The sequence below is a fragment of the Cebus imitator genome, unplaced genomic scaffold, assembly GCF_001604975.1.
Source record: "Cebus imitator isolate Cc_AM_T3 unplaced genomic scaffold, Cebus_imitator-1.0 Scaffold17, whole genome shotgun sequence".
Classification (NCBI taxonomy): domain Eukaryota; kingdom Metazoa; phylum Chordata; class Mammalia; order Primates; family Cebidae; genus Cebus; species Cebus imitator.
Window position 1 is genome coordinate 10,985,694 of NW_016107332.1, and position 27,015 is coordinate 11,012,708.

Here is a 27,015-nt window from a genome sequence, read left to right on the forward strand (position 1 = left end):
AAAAAATAAATAAATACACACATAAATTAGCCGTGCATGGTGGCCTGCACCTGTAATCCAGCTACTCAAGAGGCTGAGGCAAGAGAATTGCTTGAACCCAGGAGGCAGAGGTTGCAGTGAGCGGAGATCGCGCCACTGCACTCCAGCCTGGGTGACAGAGTAAGACTCTGCCTCAACCAAATCAAATAAAAAAATAAAATTATTATGTTTAAATTTCAGGATTTCTCAAACTCACTAATCTTTGTCAACCAACACCTAGCTCTTTATTTAAAAGGGCTTTGATTTAAAGCCTTCCAGGGTTTTCTAAAAAACTTAGAATATACTCTAAATGAGTATTAACTGAGACAGTACATCTAACATGATTATGTTCCTGGCCTATCTCTGCCATGCCATATGGTAAAACTATTCCCCACTGGTACTATGCTTCGTCCTCATTAACCTCCTTTCTGTACCTGAAAAACAATACATCATGTGTGTTTCAAGCTCAGAACCTTTGTAACAGCTATCCCTTCTGCCAAAATTCCAGTTACTCAGACCTAAATATGTCAGCTCCTTCCTGTTACTCAGTTCTCATCTCAGACATACTTGGGATAAGCATCTAAAGAATTGCTGTTCTGTCAGAAACTCAATCTTAGAACTTTATTTTCCTCATGTCACTACAATCCTTTTGTTTAATTTGTGGTTTGCTAAGTTGTTTTATGTATGTTCTTACTAATTTCTAGGCAACTAGAGGGCAAGTGGCATTTGTAGCCTGACACAAAGTAAGTAAGTCACACATGCTTTTTGAAAAAATTGTTGAGATTATATATGGCACCATTTGCGTGAGATGAGTCTGACAGGGAACTCCTACTGTTAACTCAGAAGAAACATAAAGGATATAAAGGCAATTTCTATCATTGGCTGAATTTCCAAAGCTTCTTAAAGCATTCCAAAGCTTTCAAGAGACTTTAAAAAGATCATCACTTGAATGAAGCTCCTATCATTTTCTCTAACTGTATCATCATCTATAAATGTTCAGATGCAGATTAAAGTGGATGATAATACTGCTGTTCTGTAGCAATTGAAAATTTATGCTTATAGTGCATTTCGAATTTTCAAATGCTGAGGAACACCTTTAGTTAGAGAGAATTATGAATAAATTAAGCAGTAAAAATTTATATGGTGGATGATTTGAATGTGTCTCAAAGATCATGTGTTGGTAACTTAACCCCAAATGCAGCAATGCTGAGAGGTGGAACCTTTAATAGGTGATGAGGTTGTAATGACTCTGCATAATGAGTGGATTAATGTCCTTATTAAAGGAGTGGTTTTATATTCAGACTGGGTTTGTTATGACAGTCAGTTCAGCCTTCTCTTATTTTCTTGTCATGTGATATCTTTTTTTTTTTTTTTTGAAACACAAGAGAGGTATATTTTTATTCATTTCTTTTTTTTACAATATTTTATTTTATTTTATTATTTTTTGCCCTACACATTTTTTATTTCATTTTAGGTTTTGGGGTACATGATCATGTGATATCTTCTACCATGTTTTGACACAGCAAGAAGGACCTCACAAGGCGCCTTCCTCAATTTTGGACTTCCTAGCCTCCACTACTGTTGGGCCAAATAAATTATTGTTTATGAATTTCCCAGTCTGTAGTATTCTGTTGTAGCAGTACAGAATGGACTAAGACTTATAGGTAAATTGTTTATTGGTCTAATTGATGAAGGCAGTTTACATAGGAGCATCTATAATGAAGCTTGATTGATTCTTAGTGTTCTGAAATTCTGCATCTAATCTTGCAATATGCAATTTAAAAATACAACTTTTCCGTGTATTACTGCAAGTGAGAGGATTTAAATTCAGATGACAACAGACAGGCTGGAATTCAAAAAGGAAACCCTTGCTTGATCCAAACCATGGCATTTTAGGGTATAGTTGTTCAATTAAAGTAACTTTATGATTCATAAAAAATAAATTGAATAGAAAATATTCTCTCAGTTATTTCTGAGAGTTAACATAAAAGCATTGTTTTATTACACAAGTTTACCTAATGGGAAAATTGTTTACGTAGAACTAAATATGTTAAGCTGGTTATAAGTTCTGAAGATAATGCATGTTTATAACTTTGTTTCTTTATTGGGATTCACATGACCTTTACATAATTAAGAGTGATAAATGTTAATTTAAAAATTTACTTACTGATAATTCCTTCCATTTTGTCCCTAACTACTTTATTGCACTAGTCTCCCAACACAAACTGCCCTTATTAGCTGAAGAAAGTAAATTTAACAAAAGATATGCAAGACTTTTACAGCTAAAATTACAAAAATATATCACCAATTCTAACTAAATTGAGCTTTAAAGCCAATGCAGGTTTAATTTAATTCTCAACAGGCATTTTTGTTGGTGGAATTTTGCTATCTGATTCTAACATACATAAGGAAAGTGCAAAGGACCTAGAATAAGCAGACTAATCTTTAGAAAAAGAGAGCAAGTTTCTAAGATTGGCATTATCAGATGTCAATACTTATTAAAAAGTTATACTAATCAGGACACTATGGTACTGGAATAAAATTTAAAAAATTATTAATGACTCTGAATAAAAAGACCAGAAGTAACACCCACATGTACACAGTTCATTGTTTTACAAATAAAGTGCCTAATAAATTCAACAGAAGAAAATAAAATATATTTTAAATAGGTGATCTGAAACAACAGAACAAATTGATGGGAAAAAAGTAAAAGTAAACTTCAACCCCTGGTAAAGTGCCAAATAAATTCAATGGAGGAAAATAAAGTGTATTTTAAATAGATGTTCTGAAACAACAGAACAAATTTATGGAAAAAAAGTAAAAGTAAACTTCAACCTCTACCTCCCATCGCACACCATAGTTATTTTACAATGAGTAATACACATAAAAAGTAAAGCTAAAACTATAAATGTCCTAGAAAACAAATAGAAGAATATTTGTAAGGCCTTGCAATAGTCAAGTATACCTGAGTGAAAACACAAAATGTACTGTTAAAAGTAGCTGATTATCTGTATTTCATCAAATTAAAACTTTAGCTCATCAAAAGACAATATTTAAGAATGAAAAGGCTGGCTTAGAAAAAACAATGTTTTGTACATATATCTTTCTAAGGACTTAGTATTCCAAATATGTCATATAACAAATCAATAATACAAAGAATAATTGCTCAATTAAAATTGACTGAGGAAGAGAAGAAAAACAGTTTACAAAACAAGATCTATGCATGACCAATAGACATTTAAAAACTCCTCAATATTAGCATTTGGAGATATCCAAATTAAAACTACAAGTCAGAAACACTGGAATAATAAAACTAAAAGGACTAAAACACCAAGAACTGTTTAGAGTTTGGAGATGCTGGAATTTTCATACTTTGCTAGGAATATTAATCGGTTTTACCATTTAGCAAGAGAGTGTGTAGTTCCTTTAATAATTAAACATGCAGCTGCCCCATGAGCTGGCAATTCCATTTCTAGGTTTTTAGTCTAGAGAAAGGAAGATGTGCATACACCAAAAGACATGTTCAAGACATCCATGTCATTAAGAGCCAAATACTCAAAATTTTTGTAACTAAATTGTATACCTAAACACTGAAACAACCAGTCATCCTCAACATGATAATGACTAAGTGCATGTGGTACATTCTTACAATTAAATATGATTTTTAAAATAAACTAATATCATGTGGAACAGCATAGATGAATCTCAAAAGTATCATACATAACAGAGGAAGCCAAACCCAAAAAACAACTGTAGGATTCCTTTACATGAATATCAACAAGAGGAAACTCTAACTTATTATGATTAGAACAAGAACAGCATTGTACTGTGGGCATTGGTATTAGAAGGGATACAGGAGCAAAGGAATTTTCTGTAATTATAAACATCTTTTATATATTCTTTATATTGTTGGTTTCATTTGTCAGCTTTACAAATTTATACACTGTACTTCACAGTATGTAAAATTTATCACAAAAACAAGTGAACAAATAAAAATGAGTCATTCAAGAATTTGATCATGTAGGCTACTTTAAGCAAGCATAAGCAATATATTTTATTTTAAAAAATAATTCGACGATGTTGTGGGCTTTTAAGCAGTACTATAATGTGTTGATTTATATTTTGAAAGCATGCTTCAGACAAGTGTGTTCTCATTTCCTACTCTCATCAGTTTTGAAAAGCTAAAATTTACGCAAAAATGTGCTTATGCCTTCCAAAAAGATTTGTGTTAATTCTAATTTCTTATCTGCTTTACCAATAGGATGCAGAAATAAATTTTGCTTTTAAAAATAACATTTGTTTTGGGTTTGCCTGTCAGATGAAGGGGATTTACTGTTTTCTCCCATTAGACACTTCTCTTTTACTCCAAAACTTCAAGATAAAAATCCAAACAAAATAACTCAGAGGAACAATACAGACTTTAAATCTTTTAACTCACTGTTAAAAAGCAAAGTTGCTCAAGGAATAGCATTCTTATGTAAGATTTCACCCAGGTGATTATTATTAATTCACTTTTATTTAGAATATTTTGTATATGTCTTTCAGGAAATTATTGATCTAAAAAAGAACAAGATTTTTTAAATATCTGTAAATTTATCAGTGACTATCTCAAAGGTAGAAAGATAAATTTATTAATTAGAAACCAGAGGTCTGAAATTTTTATGAAATATTCTAATTATTATGGTTATAGATTTCTCTCCTACTTCTCAATCTACTTCTTCCATTCATTTTTTTATACTCTTAATCTCCTACATTATGTAAATTTTAAGTCTAGCTGGGTGGCTTAGAAAAACAGAAATTTATTTTCTTACAGTTATGGAGACCAGATAGCTTCAGGACCACACTTTCCTTGGAGGCTCTAGGAGAGAATCCATTCTTTGCCTCTTCCAGCTACTGTCACTGTGGGTATTCCTTGACTTGTGCCACATCATTTCAGTCTGAGCCTCTGTGGTCACACTGCCTCCTCCTCTTCTGTCTTTCTTCTCCTCTATGTGTCTTTTAAGAGAATACTTGTCATTGGATTTAGGACCCACACAAATAATCTAAGATAATCTCCTCATTTCAAACTCCTCTATTTAATTAACTTTTGCTTGTTTGTTTGTTTTTGATATAAGATAACATTCACAGGTTCTGAGGATTAAGACAGAAACATATCTTTTGGAAGGCTACTATTTAATCCACTACATATGTTAATTAATATTCAATGAGCATTGCCTTGTGCTCAGCACCATTTGGATCTGCATGAGAAGACATATAGAATAATGGTCATATGGGTCATATGCACACATTGTTGATTTATATTATAGCTCAATATCTTAAACTGAGTGAGAACAGGTAAATGACTAACACCTTTCAATTATCTGTAAAACTGGTGTGTTCGTCTGTTCTTATGCTGCTGTAAGGACATACCCGAGACTGGGTATTTTAGAAAGGAAAGAGGTGCAATTGATTCACAGTTCAGCATGACTGGGAGGCCTCACAAACTTATAATCATGGCAAAAGGAGAAGCAAGCATGTCTTTCTTCATAGGGCAGCAGGAAGGGGATGAATGAAAGCCGAACAAAGGGGTAAGACCGTTATAAGCCCATCAGATCTCCTGAGAACTTACTGTCAGGAGACTAGCCTAGAGAAAACAACCGCCATGATTCAATTACCTCCCACTAAGTCCCTCCCACAACACATGGGGATTATGGGGATTACAATTCAAGATGAGATTTGGGTGGGGACACAGCCATAGCATATTAGCTGGGATGCCTGTTATTTACATCAAACATTAGTCAGTTAAATAATAATAATAATAATTTGCCAGCATATATTAATCTCTAAATGTATTTTAGCTATTATTTATTAACTTGTTTAACAAAAGACATATTCACTGATCTTAGGAAACTTTTACCTCATAAAAACTACATTATAGAAAAAAAAATAGGTATAATGCAGAATATTCCCAACTTATCTGGTACATATTTGGAGTTTGTGATCTCATGGAAGCAATTTACCATCCTTCCTCTTTTGTTTCTGTTATATCGATAAAATGTTGCTTGTGTTTCTTGCTTGATATCACCCAGCAACTGAGGGAAGTAGGTCAGAAGATAAATGGCTTGAGAGAGATAGGCTGGAATTTAAAGTTTGACATTAATAAATGGCGCAGGAGAGCACCTATCGGCATGTTTTTCCTTCTCTGTCCTACTTTCACTTACCTCCCTTCTTTCTTTCTACCCTAACACTCCCACAGGCAGTGCACTAAAAGATTGATTGTTGAAAAAAAGAAAGAACCATAAAGTAAAATGATAAAGTCCAAGTAAACCAAAATAGATTTATCTTTTCCCAACAACCAGTTTCTGGGTTCATAATTCCTCCCCATTCTGCTGTGAGTTGCAATGAGGGTTGCTCACAGCAGGGAGATGCTGGCAACCACCCAGCTCTCTCTATAGCATGTTTACCAACACTCAGTTGTATTTACTTCAAGCCCTAATTTGCTTGAGTAACTATTGTGAAGATCAAAAAAATATTAATGCAAAACAAAGATGGTTGTTTTTATAAAAATGATGTTGAAATATTTAACATTAGATAAATGTAAATATGTCATTTAAAATTGCTTTAAAAATAGTTGTAAACAAGAGAACAATAAAGGATTAGGTGTATTAACTGTAAATATTTCATAAATCCTGCATTCAGATTGCTTCACAAATGTTACGCCTTTATTCCCTTTAAAAATTGAAACTGGAAACTGCAATTTAAGAAAAAAAAACAGATAAAAAAAAAAGACTCTGAAATTCTAGTCAGTGAACCCAAATTGAACAAAAGATTCATTCCTTCCATATTAAGAGATTATCTAGTTTTTTAGTTTCTGAGAGTTGCCACAAACTGGGTAGCTTAAAACAATAAAAGTGTGCTCTCACAGTTTCAGAGTTTCAAAGTGTGAAATTAAGGTATCGAACTGACAGGATTGATTCCCTTTTGGAAGCTCTGAGGAAATATCTGCTCCATATCTCTCTTGTAGCTTCTGGTGTTTACACAGTCTTTTGTGTTCCTTGGCTGGTAAACACATCGCTTCATTCTCTGCCTCCATCTTTTCATGGCTTTCTCCTCTCTTTGTGTGGATCTGAATTTCCATCTTCTTATAAGGGTATTCATCATTAGATAACTCCATATGACCTTATCTTAATAAGATGACATCTACAAAGATCTTATTTACAACTAAGGTCACAGTCACAGGTTTCAGGTCTACCTGAGTTATGAGGAGATACTATTCAACACAGTACAGCTAATAATTCCGTTTATGTTTATATATTTTAAGATAAAAACTATGTTTAAAATATACTTGCATAATTTTTTAATATCACCATTAAATTTTTTAAATTAGCCATAAGACAGCATATCCCAATTGCATTACGTTCAAAGAGCAAATGATTCCAATAAGAAACACACAAAACGTAGGTGTTCTTACATAGAGAAGATAGGGCAAGCTATATAAATTTTATTATTCATTAAAGCTTCCACTTCAAGAAACAGGTAAAAGAACAGCAAATAAAATCTAAGAAATATAGTAGGGAGAAGAAACAAATATAAAAACAGAAATATAAGATCCAAAATTATGAAAAAGTAAATGGAAATAAAACACAAGATACACACAAAAAAAAATCAAAAGACAATAGAATATAGGGCAATACTGCAGATTTGACAGCATCATAAAGATAATATAAAATGTGATGAATAATTTTAGAAAAATAAATTTGATAATTTCTCAAAAACAATAAAAGCCATAGCTTACTAAAGCTGACAAATGAAGAAATAAATTGAAGTTTGATACCTATTAAATAAATTGAATCTGTTAACTAAAATCTTTGACACAATTAAATCTCCTGGCAGAGTTAAACTCACCAATACATTTTTCCAAATATTTAAGGAAGAAAAAAATATTTCAATCATACAAACTGTTCCCAATAAAAGAAAAAGAAGTCTTACCGTCCCAATGTTTTTATCAGAATCTCACAAGCTTAACATCAAAACTGCACAGGAATATCATTAGAATAATACATCACAGAATAACATTAAATATTATATTATATCATATTATAATATAATAATATTCACAAATAAGTAATTTTATTTATTTCATCACTAACATTTTGCTCTTGTCATAAATTTAATTCCACAATACACATTTATTATATTTGCTTTAAACAGTCAATGGTCTTAAAGGAAATAAATATTTTTACTTAAGCTTAAAAAATCATTTTTATAATATATTTTAAAGTTCAATGCTATTGCTCAAATTTTTCAGCCTTTGCTTTTGAAAATATTTTTAGTTTACCTTCATTTTAACAGGATACTTGATTTAGTAAAGAATTCTGAGTTGATTTTTCATTTTTTTTTTTGAGTGACTTTAAGGTGACTTTAAAAATGCTACCTATCTTCCAGCCTTCATTGTCAGCCATATTTTATTGTTGGGATCACCCCATGTTGGGCACCACTGATGGGGTCACCATCTATGGGTGTCTGTCTTGTAGACCTTGACTCAGCAACGGATAAATAAAATACATTGACACACAGATATTATGCTTTACCAGTTTGACTGAGTGTGTCAGCATGGCTTACAGGCACCCTGGAGAGTGTTGTAAACAGTTGTGACTATAGGCCACCACCAGCCAGTGAGACTGGCATTTATTTAGTAAAGTTTAATTGACAAAGGCCTGAGTCAAACCACTAGAGGTTGAAGATTAAAAGACAGATTCCCATGCCCAAAGCAAACAACCATTAGAGGGTAATCTCCCTGGTCGATACCCTCCTCAACAGGGCCATCCAGGTCAAAGTTTAGTTTTAAGACCACATGAGTACACAAGCTAGCTAGGTAGGTTTACCTAAGAATATCTTTAGTTTGCAGATGTTTGGTTATTATGAGGCGTTTAGGGGTGTGTGTGTGTGCGTGCATGTTTATGTGTTTAACCTTGCTTGCAGTTTACTAAGCTCCTTACACTTGTGGATTTCCATCTTTCATTAATTCTGAAAAATTTCCAGCCACTATCTCTTCAAAAATTTCTTCCCACTCCTCCTTTTCTTTACCTATTTCTAGAAATTTAGTTACAAATATGTTAGAATATTTGATACTAACTCATATTGTTATCTACCTAGAACATTTGATTATGTAGACAGATGGATGATAGATGATATAGATATAGATATAGATATTTTCTCTTTAAGCTTTAGTTTTGGTAACTTATTTTGACCTGTGTTCACGTTCCCTCACTGTGTTTGATTCATTGTTAAGTCCATAAAATATGTTTTTCATTGTTAATACTCTTTTTCTGTTATGTTATTTTGATTATTTTCTTACTTTATGTTTTTCTGTTAAAATTCCCAATTTGTTCATGCATTTTGTCTACCTTTCTACTAGATCAATTTAACATATTAACGATAGTTATTTTAAAGTCTAGGTTTTCTAATTCTAATAAATGAGACAAATATGGGTCAGCTACGATTGACTGTTTTACCCCTATTGCTTATGGTTCATAAGCTCTTGCTTCACTACATATCTTATATTTTTTACCACATATTAACATTACATGTTTAAGAAATATAAGTATTAAAATAAATAACATTTGCACCCAAAAAGGAAATATTTATTCAGCTATCAGGCTGCTATGAGGGTGGTGGAAAGAATCAATATAATTTATGGTTAAGTTGGTTTCAGGCTCTGTTGCAGATTTAGTTACATGCATGTCTGACAGGACTCTCATTTTACCACTTGTTTAAAATTTTTGACTTTTGAGATAAGAATATTTATTTCAGAATGGCTTGGGATCTGAGTCTTGGTCACACTCTAGAAATCTCTTTGTTTTACAGTTCAGTAAGTAAATTTCTGAACTGTGGGAGATCTACTTCTGCCTTATAGTCTGATATCCAGACTTCCAAATGACTATGAAGTTCTCTTTTCTTTTCAGCCCTGCCCTTGGCTTTTCACCTTTGAGGGGTCTTTCTCCACCCTACTGCATTAATCCTAGCCCACAGAGAGCCGCTACTTTGAACTAAATAAAGATCTGCTGTGCAATGTGGAACTTTCTCTCCACTGCCCTACCCTCCTACCAGCCTCCATGCATTTGTATGCATTTGGTGAAACTCTTCTGTACCTCCAGGGAATCTTTCAGAACCCTTTTACCTGCCCCTGTCCTTCAGCAGCAGTGTGGTGACAACATGTTCAGTGAAGGCTCTGTCACCTAGAGGATTTTCTCCAACCCTCTTGCCCTGCCTCCAATCTTGAGGTCACTACTTCCATGTACCAACTAACCTTGTGTACCTGAGAGAATACTTTTTCATTTCCTATGTTCTGTTTTTAGACGGCTGAGTAACTGAAGGTCCCATGCTTCTGAGGAGTACTCTGTCAGTCACATTGTTCTTTCCACATTATAAAATGCATTACTAAAATGCACTCAGCGAAGGCTTTGTGTGAAACAACTGGAGGAAAGGCAGATACTGAGATTCCTTGAAAAACTGGTAGTTACACCAGAGCATACACAGCCATTACAATTCTTTAAAAGTTATTCTGGGTTTTTCTTATGCTATTCTATGACAGGTTCACTCTCTTTTCACTGTATGTGGAAAAACAAAAGCAATTGTGGGTTCTTCTCTCCAAGGACAGGCTCCTGCCTCATTGAAATATAATTCACCTAGATTTCTATTCATCATAAGTTCTCTGATGGGTTTAAAAAAATAAAGCATCATAGTTTTGTAGCTTATTCAGCTTATCTTGCTACACCATAAACTTTTTCTTAAATAGGCAAAGAAAGCCCTAACTATAAAGAAAATATTAATAAGTATAACTTCATTAGAATAAAATACTTCTGTTTATCAAAAGATTCCATGAGGAATGTAAAAATGCCATTCATGAGTGGAAGAAATGTTTATACATGTAACCAAAAAAATTTGTATCCAAAATATGTAATTTCCTTCTACAATGCAATCAGTAAATTTCAGACACTAAGGAGGAAAAAAGAAAAACCACTTAAAACATTTTAATAAGGTTGTTCCCAAAAGAGAATACACAAATGGTCAATAAGCATTTGAAATGTGTTATACTGTATCCTTCATTAGGAAAACTTAAAACCACAATGCACAATGTACTTCATACCCACTAGGGTGGCAAAATTAAAGAGCCTTACATTATCAAATATTGGCCAAGGTGTGGAGAAACTGGAACTCCATACACTGCTTATGAGAAGAAATGATTTTGAAATACTATTTATCAGTGTCTGCTAAAGCTTAATATATTATACCCTATGACATGTCCATTTAATTCTTAGGCATATAACTAATAGAATGTGTAAACGCATTCACTGAGCTACATGTGCAAGAATTTTCACAGCAGCCCTGTTTTTAATTGTCAAAAAGTGGCAGCAACCCAAATACACTTAAAGAGCAGATATTATAAACAAATTGTGGTATAATCATATAGTGAAATATTTTACAGCAAAAAGAGTAAAGTACTGCTATACCTAATGTGTGTGCATCTCACAGACATTGTGTTAACTGAAGTCAGATACAAAAGATTTCATTTTTACAAAGTGAAATAACAGGAAATGCAAATATAGGATGATACAAGTCATGATAACAGTTTTCCTGGTTGGTTATTGAATAGTGGGTATATATGTAACAGCCATCTTGGTGTGCTCTAAAATACTATTAATGTGAGTAGTAGGTATAGATATGTAAGCATTCACTTAAACCATACACTAAATGTGTGTTATGCTTTGACTATTTTTAAGTGGCAGAACTGAACCTCAAATCTGTAAAATCTCCCTCAACAGGTTCAAACTCTGCTGCTTCTTCACCAAGGTAAAATTAAGAGGTTTGTCTTTTCTTTTATTATATAGTATTTATTGTGACATCAAAAAGTCAGTCTTCTTGTACTTAAATAATGTGATTTAGTTATTTAATATGAAAACAAAACTCCACATTACCATGGATGAGCAGATGAGTCAGGGTGAATGTCAGTTTCAGTCCTTTCTCAACTTTTCAGGTTATATTTGTCATCATTTCTTGACCTCTGAAGTTTGTGTCTTACTTCCTATCAGTTCAATTATACATTTAAAAAGACACATTAAATACACTATCCAGATTGTTAGATGTTCTGTCCAGGAATAGTTTATCCAGACACTGAGCGTACCAGATTGCCAGGATTATTTTAAATCTCATTGAATTTTTCAAGAAATTATTTCATATTTTTCTCTGTTTCATGCTCATGGCATGTCAGTTCTCTAGTTTTAATCTTATGTATTTTATAACTTCTGATTGTAAATTCATTTTCAGTGAGAATTATTTTCTATAAGCATTCCCCAAATCTAGGCTATATTTCAAGCTGCTTTTGTGAGAGCGCTCTGAATTTCAACTGTTCAGAACCAGCTTTATATCAATTTCTTGGTTCAGTGTTTCAGGACCGTAGGGCTAGCATTGTATTAGTTAGGCCCTTCAGCAAAATGAGTCAAGCTTGAGGTTCAGAAACCTCCTTGATAGCATTTCTTCCTTGTCTAGCCCTGCTTAGATAGCTACCCTTCTACAGCTTCCCCACACCTGTAGGCACAGTTGCTCTGGTTGCTCTTCCAAGATGAGGTAATCAGTAGAGCCCTGACTTATCCAGGGATTGTATCTGTTTCCAATATTGTACAAGGCATAATTCATTATTTCTGTTTGATCATTAAAACCTCTATCTCTAAGAGATTTTACTGGTTCTTATAGCCTTGTATGTTTTCTACTTTGGCTCACATTCACCAAATATTCTTCTACTTTTTTTGTTTCAGTTTCTGAAAATTGTTCAACCTTTTTTATTTGAAAAGGCAACTGTGGAATTTAAAAGGATTACATCATACCTGACATATATGTACATGGTGGGGGGGGGTGTATATATACATATGATGAATAGGGTTGTCCTTCTACATCAGGTCGGTTCATCCTATTAACCAGAATTTTATTATAGTTACAGTTTGAAAAATATATATTTATATTTGAGGCAACTTAACTGAATTTCCAGAATCTTCTTTATTTGTATAAATACAATCTGCTTCTAACTCAAGCATTTTAATAGTTTCAAATTTACACATTATTTGGAGTAAGTTCCAAGATTGATGGGCTAATCATCTGTGCCATTTACCTTCTATTAGTTGTAGAATACATTTTTTTAAATTCTGGATACCTTAGAATATTCATTAATTAGCTTTTGTTTGTAATTTGAATGGGTGTTTATAAAGGAAACTTATAAGGGGCACACATTTAAATACAACAGTATTAGTTGAAAACCTTTGATTTCCCAAAATCAGTTCCAATGAAATAGAAGCTACCTGCTCTGTAGCCAGCAGGTAAACTCAGCTAATGATCTGGTGATTTTATTTTATTATTATTTTATTAAAATTCTAGCCTTCCAGTCTTCCTCTTTGATGTGCACAGACATCCTCACAGACAAGCTCACCCAACTTGTCTTATTAAAACACATGATCCCACAGCACATCCAAGCTTCCCTTTCATGCACAGTGCAATATATACACGTGCCTTTTTCTATCTATGACACATTCTTCTCTTTCCTTAAAACACAACACAGTCACTTCCCTCGAGGTATTCTATTTGTCTCTACCCACCCAACTCTGTAAAGATCAATAATTTTGCTAACATCTGATGCCCCTTCACGTGAAGTGCTAAGTTATTTATTGGGCTTTGTCCTTTCAGTCTGGAACTTTTCATTCACTAGGATGACACCTCACATATCAGGGTTAGTAGTCTTTAAACTTCTAACTGTGAGCAGAGTTTTACTGTCACTTTCCTGAGACTGAGAGTTTGATCTAATCTTTGCATATCCTGAAATACGTATTTCTAGTCTTCTGTTAATCTTACTAGCAAAAGTTTTCTGAATGATTTACAGAATTTATTTATGTTAGCAGCTGATCTTTGAATTTTTGCAATATAGAATGTAGAACCTCTCCAAAGACTATTATAGAGGCCAAATTTATTTGTTTCAGAGAAGTTGTACCATTGAGGAACCTTATTTTTAAACTATTATAAAAGGTAATAATATAGTACATCGTTTAGGAAATTTCACAATTACAATTTTGAGAAGAAGCAATTTTGCAGCATAAATAGCAACAATGCTCCAAACCAAGCAGCTTATTCTATTTGGGAAATTTATTTTTTTCTGCTGAAATATGTATATGTATGTGTATATATATATATATATATATATATATATATATATATATATATGATATCCACAGTTTCATTATTTGTTAGTGAAACATCATATTGTGATACACATGAGTTTATATAGTTTAACAAACAGCATACATCATCTGTTCCTAGCTATTTATTTTGTTTACTTCAGGCTAGATTAAGAGTTTTTGAATTAATGTACCTCAATCTCAGAAAAAAAAAAATCAGACATTAAATTTCTCCAAAAGCGACACTTTTAAGAGAAAAGGTTACTTAACATCCGGAGTAAAGAACATACTGCTTTAAACACTATGTCCTGTTTAAAAAGGAGTTTCTACTTAAAATTGTTGTCAAATCTGGATTTTAATATTATCTTGTTTTTATCTCCAGAGTGTAGTATTGATAGTGATAAAAGAAAAACTTTGGCCTAATTAAATTTAAAGGAGTTTAATTGAGCAATGAATGATCAATGAATCAGGCAGCCATCTGAGCCAGAGAAGGCTCAGAGACTCCAGTGCAGCCACATGATGGAAGATTTATGGACAGGAAAAGAAAAGTGACCTATAGAAAATGAGAGTGAGGTACAAAAATAGCTGGGTTGGTTACAGCTCGGCATTTGCCTTATTTGAAGAGTTGGAACAGTTGGGTAATTTTGATTGATCAAAACTTAGTGATTGGCACAAGTGTAGGCTATGTTCTGCTTACACCTCCACTTGTTATAATTCACGATGTACAGAAAGCCTTTAGGCTGAACCTTAGTTATGCAAGAAGGTGGCTTTAGGTTAAACTTCATTTAACAATTTCCCCCTTTTGGTAATTTTTTTTCACTTTGAGAGATTGACCAAAACTTTAGTCACTGATGTCACTATCACCATTGGTCTTAAAACCTACCGGGAAAAAGTACAATAGCAGGTTTTGCAAGGTGGGAACAAGGACTCAGTAGAGGGCACCTCCTTGTGCCAATGTATCCTGTTTACAGGAGGAAAGTAAATTCTCGTCTGTTCTAGGACTTATGTGTTACCTTAAAGTATTAGTTTGATTATGCCACATTTAACATGAGCAACTCTATTTTAGTTTGGTCTGGTCTGTTGGAGCCTAGCGTATGAGCTCAGTCCAAAACAATGGACTCCTGTAATTTTGTAGTAAAAATTCCCCCTTTTGGGCAGGTAGGTGACAGTATGACCAAAACTTAGGGCCTTAGCACCACTCTCAGTTACCATCATTTTGGGTTTCCAGTCTCAGCATGTTTCCAGTCTCAGCATAGATTATGTCATCCTCATGATGACACATTTCTTCAGCTCTTGTCATTCTGGTTGAAGAGAGGCCACTTGACATTCTAAAGATCGCTGTAAGCAAACAGTTAAAACTGTGACAGAACACAGCACACAGGTAGACTACTATTCTGACTCTCGGGAGGATAATGCCAAGAGTTTTAAGTATGCTCCTTATCCAGAATCCCCATAAACCAATCCATCTAAAATCAAATAGATCAAAGGATGAGCTAGATAAAGATTTTTTTTTTTTTGGACAGCCTTGCTCTGTCACCAGGCTGGAGTGCAATGGCGTGATCTCAGCTCACTGCAACCTCTGTCTCCTGAGTTCAAGTGATTCCCCTGCCACAGCCTCCCAAGTGCTGGAATTACAGGTGCACACACCACGATACCTGGCTAATTTTTGTATTTTAGTATTTTGTATTTTTTGTGTTTTGTGCTTTAGAAGAGTGAAGATGGGGTTTCACCATGTGGGCAGGATGCTCTCGATATCCTGACCTTGAGACCCACCCACCTTGGCCTCCCAAAGTGCTGGGATTACAGGCATGAGCCACTGCACCCGGCCAAAGATGAAGCTCTTTATCTAGCTTAAAGATTCTAAGGGGGTCTTTAAGAGTTACTTAACTAAGTAGTCTCTTTATTAATCCCCTACAAATAAATCTCTATAATCTACATTTGAGATATTTTTCCATAGGCCACAAATACAGCAGCTGCACAGATTTGTTTAGTCAGTAAGAAATCTAGAGAATTCTATTATTTAGCATAGCTTTCACAAGACAATTCAAAGTCTGTTATGTAACCATAGCCTTTACAGTAGAATCTGCTATAAAGCCTATCATGAAGGATACATTTCTAATCATTGCTTCTTTTACTCCAACCCATAAAAAAGGACCTAACAAAAGGACCCAAAAAAGGAGTGAATCAATGTTCTGTTTCTGACTGATTTTAAGGCAAAATATGCACCATTAAAGTTTCTCACCTACATTGGACCTTCCTCTTTCATCTATCAAGGAATGAAGATATCCATGTATAAGGCTGGCTGCAAAATCCTTTACAAATAAAAATGTACCCCATAAGTGCACACAACAGACCACCTTTTCACTTCTTTTGTTCATAGAGGCATAAACAAGGCAAAAATATTCAAGATAAATGTCTCATGATTGTTCAGAAGTCTTGATCCATGATCTTGGAAAACACTGTTCACATCAAGGATGACATCATCTTCTGGGGAGAAACTTCCCTGGTTAGTTTTACTTTAAAATGGTGTACACTAATAGGTGTATAGTTCCAAGAGTGTGGAGGAACCCTTTTCAGTTGTGAGATTATGAACCTAAGTTTCAAGGTCTTGAGGTTTTGCCACAGTGTAGATGGCAAGGGCAGCTTCTGATGTTCTCAGAAAATTCAATCTTTGTGTTCTAGACAGCAAAAGTGTTGACTGTCCTCAGTCAGGGAACTATAAAAAGCTTTATCTGGTGAAAATACAGTGTGGGATAATAATATTCTATTATAACATCACCCTGCTTGCATGGGAAATCTTTTATACAACCAGAAACATGCATTGAAAATTATAATTAAACAAAATCCCTCTATAATTGTTTAAATGGTTTATCAGGTAGTCAAATGTACTTGCAGCTTTGATTGTCTTCCCAGGAATATGGGTTTGACAAACAGAACATTAGTCATAAACTGTTTTAGCAATTTAGAAGTCATCTAACCAATATATTTTTAATTTGGATCACTTTATCTTTTTCATGATGAGCCATGGAATTCATAACCTTTAATAACAAAAGATGTAAGGACTTGGGAAAGAGAAGGTGATTGTCCTGGTTCATGCTTAATTAACATTAACTTATGTCCTCATGAATATCAGTTGTTTCTCCAGTTTAGGTGCATAGCACTGATGAGTGATGGGTTATCACTGGCAATTTGACTTAGACCATGCAGTTTATTTAAATTGTATATCTAAATAATTTTGGTATTAGCTGATTTAATATGAACACCTGGCAGAGTATTTTCTTGATATTCAATTAATTTTTGTTCTGCTTGGGTAGCAGTTTATAAACCAGTCAGTCTTTTCATTAAAGTCCCAGGAATTTTTACCCAGTCTGAATGATAGGATTCTAAAGTTACTAGGAACGTGTATTCAAGAATGCTTTTCAGGGTCCATTATATTCTTTAATGAACCTCCTAAAAACACTATTTTCTAGGATTTGGTGTGCTTGTAAAGTTTTCTGAATCTGTATCAGCATTAAACAATTAACTGTGGAGATGTCTTTAAATAATCATAGTTAAAAACACAATTGACAAGGAAATGTTATTTCTGTGGTCTACAGTAACTTAACATAATAACTATAATTATGATTGATAGCATATACTCAGAAATTAGAACTTCAGAAATTCCATATAATTTTGGAACATATATTAATATCAATTACTAAAATATAAACTGAAGAAGGTTAAACATTATTTTTTATTTTGATAGTGGTTTCCATGTAACTTAACATGTCAGATAATCCTGTTACCTCTCTTTTGGATGTTTCAGGGGCCCTCTGTAGTATCCCAAAGTTAGAGGCCAGAAAAGACCATTTTGAAGCTGAAATTTAACTTTAGGAAGCCTATCAAATATGCTAAATGTTTAAAATACTTGATATTATAAAATAAAATTCCAGGCTACCATAAGTAATTCATTTAACCAAAACTATAACTCAAAAATTTTTTAAAAACATAAAAACCTTTACTCATGGATAGAGGGAAGACAGCTTTTCAAACAATTAGTCTCTTGTCTTTTCCCTTTTTTGCGAGTTTATTGAAATAGCACAGAAAAATCTTTCATTATCATTTAATATTACATGAAAACTTCGTTCAAGAGAGAAAGCCAAATTTCATCCTTTCATTAGTGTACTATTAATGCCAATGCCAGTCTTTGATAAAACCTTACAGACAAATTGACTCAATCTTAATCAGTCTGACCATAAGGTGAGATTCTGATAAGCCTTTTATGACCTCTTACAAGTTTTTGTTAAAGAGTTGATCAGTGCTCTAAGAAGTCCATGTTGAGGTTTTTTTCAGTGTTCAATTTAAAGTAAAAACCCTTTAAATTTAACCAATATGTTCATACATGTGATATATTTTATAAGATTAGTTTTTTTACAAACCTTCCACAACTTGCTCAAACCTTTAGCTTTATCTTACCTAATTTAAAACTATCCTTTAGCCCTCTAAATGAGGCAAAAATGTTCATTCCTTTGCCTTCTTATAGTATTTTACCAAAAACACCTTTAACTCTCCTCACACACCTTGCATGTAAGAATGTTTCTTCAGCAGTTTCAATTACATGTTATAATGGTAACTCTTAGCAATTTTTAATTTTGGTGAATAACCTGGTAAGTTGCTTTATTATGTACTAGCTGTGGAGCCCAAGACACCATGCAGAAGTGCAGATGAGGTCTGACTCTTTTCAGCATAGCTGGGGGCATAGGTAATGCCACATGTCCCCAGGTCTTATTTGGAATCTAATAGCTCTGAAGCATTTAAGTTGAACAATTTTCAGAAGTCAAACCAGTTTATGACCTTAAAGCAATTAGTAAACCTAATATCTTACCTGCCTAATTTAGACCAATGTCTTTATTTGACCAATAATCTTTAAAACTCTTTATTTTCAAAAGCTTACTAAGGTGACGTGAACCAAAAGGTATTAGTTTTTATTTTTCTAACAAAATATTAAAGCACTTATTTTTCTTTAAGCCAATTAAGTAGAACTCTTTCATGTAAGCATCACACACACAATACATATATTACAACACAGAAAGACAGAAGAAGATCCAGAAGTTGTAGGGTGTTTCATTTGCCAGTCTGTAAGTTTCTTAATTGGATTACTCACTGTAGGGTGGAGTCCCTGGAGGAACATAGCTAGGAAAACATGAAGTTTCCAAGGCCTAATAAGCAAGCACAGCTGGAAGGAAAACACAGATACCCCAAATTAAGGTTCCCATTTATATATCTCATACGGTATCCTCAAAAGAGGGAAGTTCCATGGAAGAAGACAGTGCAATGCTTTTACCATGCATTTTATTGCAAAGCAACCCAAAACTTATCAGCCCATTCTGTGATTATCCCATCGCCCATGGCAGCCTTATCTCAGTGGGACTGGGGACATTTCCATACTTTCTAGGTGGGCAGAAGCATGCTTCCTTGATCTAAAGGTGCAAAGAGCTAAGTGTTCTCCTATAACTGCCATTAGCCATCCCTAAAGTATATTTACCATTAGTTTATGAAAGGGATCTATCTGCTTTCAATTGCTGGGGTTTTATGAGGAAAACAGAGGTTTTTCCAAAAACAGGACCTGTGGTGCCTCTTCTGTTTTTCCCAAGAGTCTGAGGCTATTAGAAATTATCTTAGGTCCTTTCATATGCATTGAGAGTAGCAAGACAAAAATGGATACAAACAATTCAGTCAACCGAGAAGAAAGAAACTTTTTTCCAGAAAAACAAGATTTAAGAAGAGAAAAAAATCATAAAGTCCTTTTAAATATATACATAACTTGAATATCCACTTTTAATTAAGCTGACTTTTAAACCATAGCGCTCTTTTAAAAAAGTCCTTTTAAATTTTTTATTACCCGACTCCAGCCAGGCCAAATGGCCAATTTCTGCTTTTAAAGTTTACCAAATGTAACCTCACAGGTGAAAGCAACAAGGCAACAACTAAGGTTATGACTTAACCACGAGTGCATGAAGTATTTTCAAGGAGGTGGTTAACAGTTTTTTATAAGACTTAGAATCTCCAAAGGTAGCTTAGAAAAAGAAAAATTCAAGATGGTTTGTGGAGGGGAAAAGAATCAAAACAAAGGTCACACAGATATCCAACCAGAAAGGACTCTTTCCCTAAGCCAGGATTTAACCCAAGCCACCATTGTAAAATGGCAATGCCTTAGCTGCTGAACTACAGCACTGGGCAGTTTTCATTGCCTTTCCCAGAAAAAGACTAGGGCAGTCAATTTTGAGCCTGCAATGTCTTTTAACTACACAAGATAATTTTTAGACTTTACCATAACATGAACCCCGAAATTCCTGTTCCCCAGATGGCAAAGACCAAGGAAGAGTACTGCCATATGGCTAGAAAGCCAAGCTTCCAAGGACATAAAACAAGATGAAGACTTCATCCAGTTTTTTTGTTTATTTCAGGGACCTGCAGCATAGTTTGTTACTGACCAGTTGCTGGGCCATCTTGAACAGCAAGCTTATGGGGTCCTAAGCCCATGTTCTATCTATTTTAAGGCACCCCTCTCTATGACAGAACAACATAAAAAGACAAATTCAAAGCACAACATACACTAGATTTACTATAGCTTAAGATTAGCCCCTCAAATACTTTTTCTCATTAATTAAAACTTTGTAAGAGATAGTGATTTTTACCATTCCCCAACCAGTTTGCGAAGAGATAGAGTGAGAAAGGGAGACAGAGAGAGAGAAAGAGAGGTAGTCATTTGTCAGTAGCAAAGAGATCTTTTACAGTAGTTCCATTAACTCTCATGTTTCCCCTTTTGGGGAGAAAAATGTCCCCATGTTTAATGATCCTGAACATGCCTAATCCTCTCACTCACAGACATCAGCAAAAAGTACAAGGGGGATTAATCCAAAGAGAATAGCAGTTAAAATCCCATAGTGTCAAATCCATTCTTAACCAAGAGAGATTTTACTGAGAGGAGAACCTCTAACCCAATCCCATTCTTTACCCAGGTAAAATGTACCCATTACTTACTCCATGTCAGTCAACTGGTGCTGCAGTCTATTTCCTTTGGATCTGGATAGAAACTAAGCTAAAATGTTAACAGGTTTAAATTTTCTTTATCAATTAGTCACTTAAGCTTTTTATTTGCCTTTCATAAAGTCTTCAAATGAAAATACCAAAATCTTTTTAGAAGTTTCTGCTTAGCAATAGACATCCCTAGATGAGAATAATTTGGGAACCCTCATTTTCAAATACACTTCAGTGCAGTTTTGTTCATTTGAAACATTCCACTTTAAGTTACCTTTAGTAAGATTTCACCACTTCTGTAAGACTTTGCTACATCTGAGGCCTAACACTTACGTCATGTATAAGCCAGAAGGAATTCCGTTCTTCAGAAACTAACATTCCATTTTTACCTAAGATACTGGCTTTGCTCTGTGGTTCATTTGATTGACTTTTTCCTACCTAAGTGCACAAGAAAAATGAAACAAAGGGGTAGAACACAAAAATTCCTGAGAGTTTCCAAAAGCCAAATTTTACACCCCCTGCAATATTGGCATTTACTATCAGTTTCTTTCTGACCCAGTCAGATGTAAGAGGCCTCTAACTGGATCCAAGCCAGTTAATTACTGCACCAGATCTGATCCCAGATCCAGTCCAGTTTATGTCATAACTTCCAAACCCAGTTTGGAACATAAATTTGCTCAAAGAAACCCAGAGAGCTCAAAATGCAAATCTGTGAAGCCCTGAAATACAACAGAGAACCTATGAGGAGCCCTTGCTGCCCCAAGAGACCAACAGACACAAATGGGTCCTGTGGCTACCTCACGTCATCACTCAGTCCTCCTTGGGGACGTTGGAAACTCTACTTCAGATCCCACTTCTGACACCATCTGTCTATGAAGATACAATTCAACTTATAGACCAAAATTAAATCCGTTTTATTACTTCAAATAATATTTCAAATGTAGGCAAAGTTTCTCCTACGGAGATCCTAGTGTATACCTCTTTCCTGTCATGAATGTTAGAGACGATCTCATTAGTTCCATAGAAATAGCAAATACAGTTAGGATTATTTTTGGACAATTAGGTATCATGCATACTAATTGCTAAGTGATTTATACAAAAATAAATATCAAGTATTTGATAGGTTCATAAATAAATAACCTGAAATGGCAAATGTATTTTCACATAGTAATATGTGTTAATGCATATATTACTAACTTTGTCTATATAGAGGTGTTTCAAATTACGTATTTTATCATTTCTATATCTTTCTACCTTTCTGTTTTTTATTTTGGCTCTTAAACATATGATTGTTTTGTCTGTGTTTATGAATTTTTATTTTATTTCTAGCTCCGGGTGACTGTTTCAATGCAAATTTCTAAATTTTAAAAACAACTTGAATAACATTTTCTATTTTCTAAAGTTAAAATTGATTCATGTTCTATTAGTGATGTCCACTTCATTTATTTTAATCATGTGTTCATCTTTTCCCATTGCATATATATTTTGATCTTATGCAGACTATTTCAGTAATATTTTATGCTTAATGTTTATCCTTACATACGATTAAATTATAATTTAAAACAATTTCTGCTTTCAAGATTGAAGCTACAGAAGGAAGTATATGCAGTCTCAATGCACATTTAGTGATAAGTTAAAAACAAAAAAATTCCCAAACATTTCCAGAGTTCATAAAAAAGAAATGTTAGTCCCCCCACCATCAATTTCACAAATGATGAAAGGTTTAAAATACTTCAAGGTGCATAAAAGTTAGAAATGCATCCTTTTGATTCACAAAATAGCTGAAAATCAATGACTAGAAAGAAATACTCATTTTTGACTATTTATTGTGTTGAACAACTGTCATTATGATCAATATGTCAAATAAGCCCATTTTTTTCAACTAGTTCATCTATAGTTTAATAAAAATCTTTCTATTTCTACTAAAGTTACCTGAAATTTAAAAGCCCTAAGAGAAAACTCTATTCAAAGTGAATGTTCATAAAACAAGGAATTACATTTTTTTGTTGAAGCTTGGTAGCATTCCTTTCAGAGAATGTTATGATGATGTGTGTAACATTTTAATTGGATAAGTGCTTTGCTTTTGACCAGCATTTAATGTGGGAGTCTGGCACGGAATGATTTCAAAAGTATCAATTTTACAAGACTTCAAAATTTAAACATATTTAAGATATATCAGTGCATAAAGATAAGGAGACAAATATGATTAGCATGATTCTAAATTTTCACAAAACAAAACAAATCAACACAAAATTCTGCATGTTTCTAGCAAATCATTGAACTAATGAGATTGGAGGAAAAGAGTTGTAAGATGGGGCTCCCCTTTTTACTTGGTAGTTTTTCATGTTATTTAACTTTTTATAAACGTTTAGTTGTTTGGTGATTTTAAGGGATTATAAGGTTTGTGTGACTTGGCAACAATTTGGCCAATCATACAGATAGGTTTGGAACATGTCTGAAGAAGAGCATCAGAGCCTAGAGTATTAAGTAAAAAGCTGCATAAGTAGGCAAAAGAAACCTCAAGAAATTTAAATAAGCAAGGAAGATTTCAATCAAGGCTACTACAATAGAGGAGAAAGACTGAACCCAAGTCTACTAAAGGAAAAGTCAGGAGAGATTGTAAGTGCTGGGGTGAGCTACTGGGAACACACTGGAGAATGCTAGGGAGTATGATCTTTGGGATAGGATAGTTATTCTTAAGTTTGCAATTTTTTTCTCTGTTATTAAGCATTTGGTGTTTGTGAATTTGGTGTCCATTAAAGTCAGGCTTCTATTGTCCCACAAACTTAGAGGACTGTCATCCTTGATGGGCACATTTCAAAGGTATCCAACCTAGATTTCTAACACAGACATTCTTAAATTACAAAACTGGCAAGATTCTTTTAAAAGGGACAGAGTAAACATTTGCAATTTGAGTTTGCTGAAGTAAATACTTACCTTGGAAAAGAGATGAAAGGAGTCTGTGTTCAGGAAAAACTGTCCAAAGTTCAGTCAAACTGAGGAGAAAATGAAGATCATCCTGATAATTTCTTTAAGTCTTCACTCCATAAAGTCAAGATTCCTCTGCTTTTCACAACACAAAGGATCCTGATAAGAATACCGCTATAACCAGATATGAGACACAATGCAGTTATGTATATAAAATAACATATTATTTAAGGGCATCTACTACTCCTAGAGACAAACAGAGGTTAAAACTAGAATACAAAAGTCAAAAATACAGAAATTTGAAGAATCAGTTGTACAAACAAAAATATAACAAAATAATACAGTACTTAAGAAGATTCAGATGCATTACACAAAAATAAGACACTCTGAAATGACATCATCAAGATGGCAGAGCAGAAGATACCACAAACAAAAATAACTTCATCCCTCACACACAAAAAACACAAATGTAGATAACTATCCACAAAACAAACAGAGTTGGGATGGCTAAGGGCCCATTTAAGAATTTGCAGCAACACAATGGAGGAAAAAAACACAGAGACTATCCATATAAGAAAACCATGCTGATGAGGTCAGCATGTCTAAGAGCCATGATGGATATAAAGAAAGAAGAAAAGCAAACATTATTGGTATCTGCCACATAGCGGGAACTACCATAGTCCCCAGCATACTGCTGCACAGAGGACACTGGCATCTTTAGCCATTAAAATAACCAAGAGCAATTTTCTCTAGAAAATCCCAGAGAGAGACATGCAGCTGCACACTTCCCCTACCAGAAGCACATGCTATTGTACCATTTTGAGACTGGAGCTTCCACCTTTCTCAACTCTTCACCTGCCCCTGACCCCAGAGCCACAGATGCTCTGCAAATGCCCATTCCATGTGGCAGCCCTATGCTTGCCCACATGTCAGACACCACAGCAATCACCATAGTGAACTACTTTGTACACCAAACCCTGTACACAAGGCCTGTCTGTGCCTGAGTTCTAGTCACCAACTCAGCTACTAGAGATTTCACACACACACTGAAGAGCTGCTGCAGCTATACACACACTCATGTTCCAGACCCCAGCTGCAAGAATGCACTGTGCCCACTGTTGCCTCAGATACCACTGCCATTTCCAGAGTGAGCTGGCATGTAAGTCAAGCCCTGGACATAAGTTCTTTCTGCATATGCCCACACTCAGGCACCAGGTCAGCCCTCATAGAGAGCTAGGCCCCATCCAGGCCTGTAGTTTTGCAAATACTTATGCTCCCACCCTTATTTTTTTTAGCTGTTTCACATACCTCACATAAAAGTGCCTGTATCCCTGGCACAGGTGCTATTATAGCCCTGGAACCTAGAGTCATGCGTGCCAGTGCTTTAGGCCCCAGTTCTGTTGCCTCTCATCAGATACCTGAGCCACTACCATTACAGGAAGGACAACAAGTTGCACCCAATGCCAAGATGGAGTTCATCAGCCTAGTTTTCCTGGTGGGAAGAAGAGAGATCAGGAGGATCTAGCAGCCATTATCACTAAAGACCCCAAAAGTCCTCACTGCCACTGTGAACATCCATAATATTAGTCAATGAGGATACTTACAGTGTTGTCTACACTGAACTCAGCTGACAGAGCTGAATGAAGACTACACTGCTGTGTCCTCATAAGTGTCAGAACTTCTGCACACCACCAGCTAGTGTCTTTGGATTCCTCTATGAGAAGGTCTTTCTCCACCAAAATCCTTCCATAAAAGCCTAAAAGCAGTGATTGTTCTACTAAATGGGCAGACATTAACATAAGGCAACAATAAAAACAACAAAAAAGATGAAAAAACAAGGATACAAATTACCACAATAAAAACACAAGTTCCCAGTAGCTTAAACCAAAGAAATGAAAATCTAAGATCTATGTTACAAAGAATCAAAATAGGCCAGGCGTCATGAATTATGCCTGTAATCCCAACACTTTGGGAGGCTGAGGCGAGTGGATCACCTGAGGTAAGGAGTTTGAAACCAGCCTGGCCAACATGGTAAAACCCAATCTCTACTAAAAATACAAAAATTAGCCAGGCATAGTAGTGCATGCTTATAATAAATATCAGCTAATTGGGAGGCTGTAGCAGAAAAATCACTGGAACCTTGGAGGTGGAGGTTGCAGTGAGCTGAGATTGTGAAACTCTGTTTCAAAAAAAAAAAAAAGAATCAAAATAATTGTTCAGGGAAACTCACTGAGTTTCAATAAAACACAGAAACAATTCAAAAATCAGGAAAATTATAAATGAACAAACAGAAATTTCACACAGATTAAAATTATTTATAAAAAGAAAATTTTGAACTAGGGAATATAATGAATGAAATAAAAAGTAGAGAAGAGAGCATTGATAGCTGCTTGATCAAGGAGAGTAAAGATTCTCTGAACTTGAAGGCAAGTTATTTGAAAATAATTGAGTCAAATGAGAATAAATAAATAAAAAGGAATGAAAGAAACATACAGGACTTATGGAACTGTCTTGAGAGAGATCATTTTCAGATTATAGAAGTTTGAGATTGAGAAGGGAAAGAGATAGAAAGATTATTTTAGAAAATATAGCTGAAAACTTTCAAAACCTGAAAAAAGACATAATTAGCCAATCAGGTCAAATGTCTCCAGTAGTATTCAATCTAAACAAGACTACACCAAGACATATTATAATTAATTATCAAAAAAATAGAAAAGAGAGGAATCTTAAAGCTAAAAGAGGAAAAAAGCATATGACATGTTAGGACATTTTAAGAAGGTTATCAGTAGATTCTCAGCAGAAACCTCACAGGCTGGAAGACGCTGGAAAAATATATCCAAAGAGCTAAGAA

At 34.4% G+C, this 27,015-nt stretch overlaps 1 long non-coding RNA gene across 5 annotated transcripts in view; it reads right to left on the minus strand.

The window, feature by feature from the left end:
* Positions 1-202: 202 nt before the first annotated feature.
* The window catches only part of LOC108290737, a 74,010-nt gene continuing 47,197 nt past the window's right edge, over positions 203-27,015 (minus strand). Inside the window, exons 5-6 of one of the 5 annotated variants that reach the window (XR_005197196.1) lie at positions 24,174-24,323; positions 203-6,089 (exon numbers count right to left, since the gene is read on the minus strand). This is a non-coding gene — a long non-coding RNA (uncharacterized LOC108290737). Of the gene's footprint in view, positions 6,090-8,889; positions 15,555-15,971; positions 24,324-27,015 lie in introns of those variants that run through there. The other 4 variants (XR_005197191.1, XR_005197193.1, XR_005197192.1 and 1 more) reach the window with 4 other exon arrangements.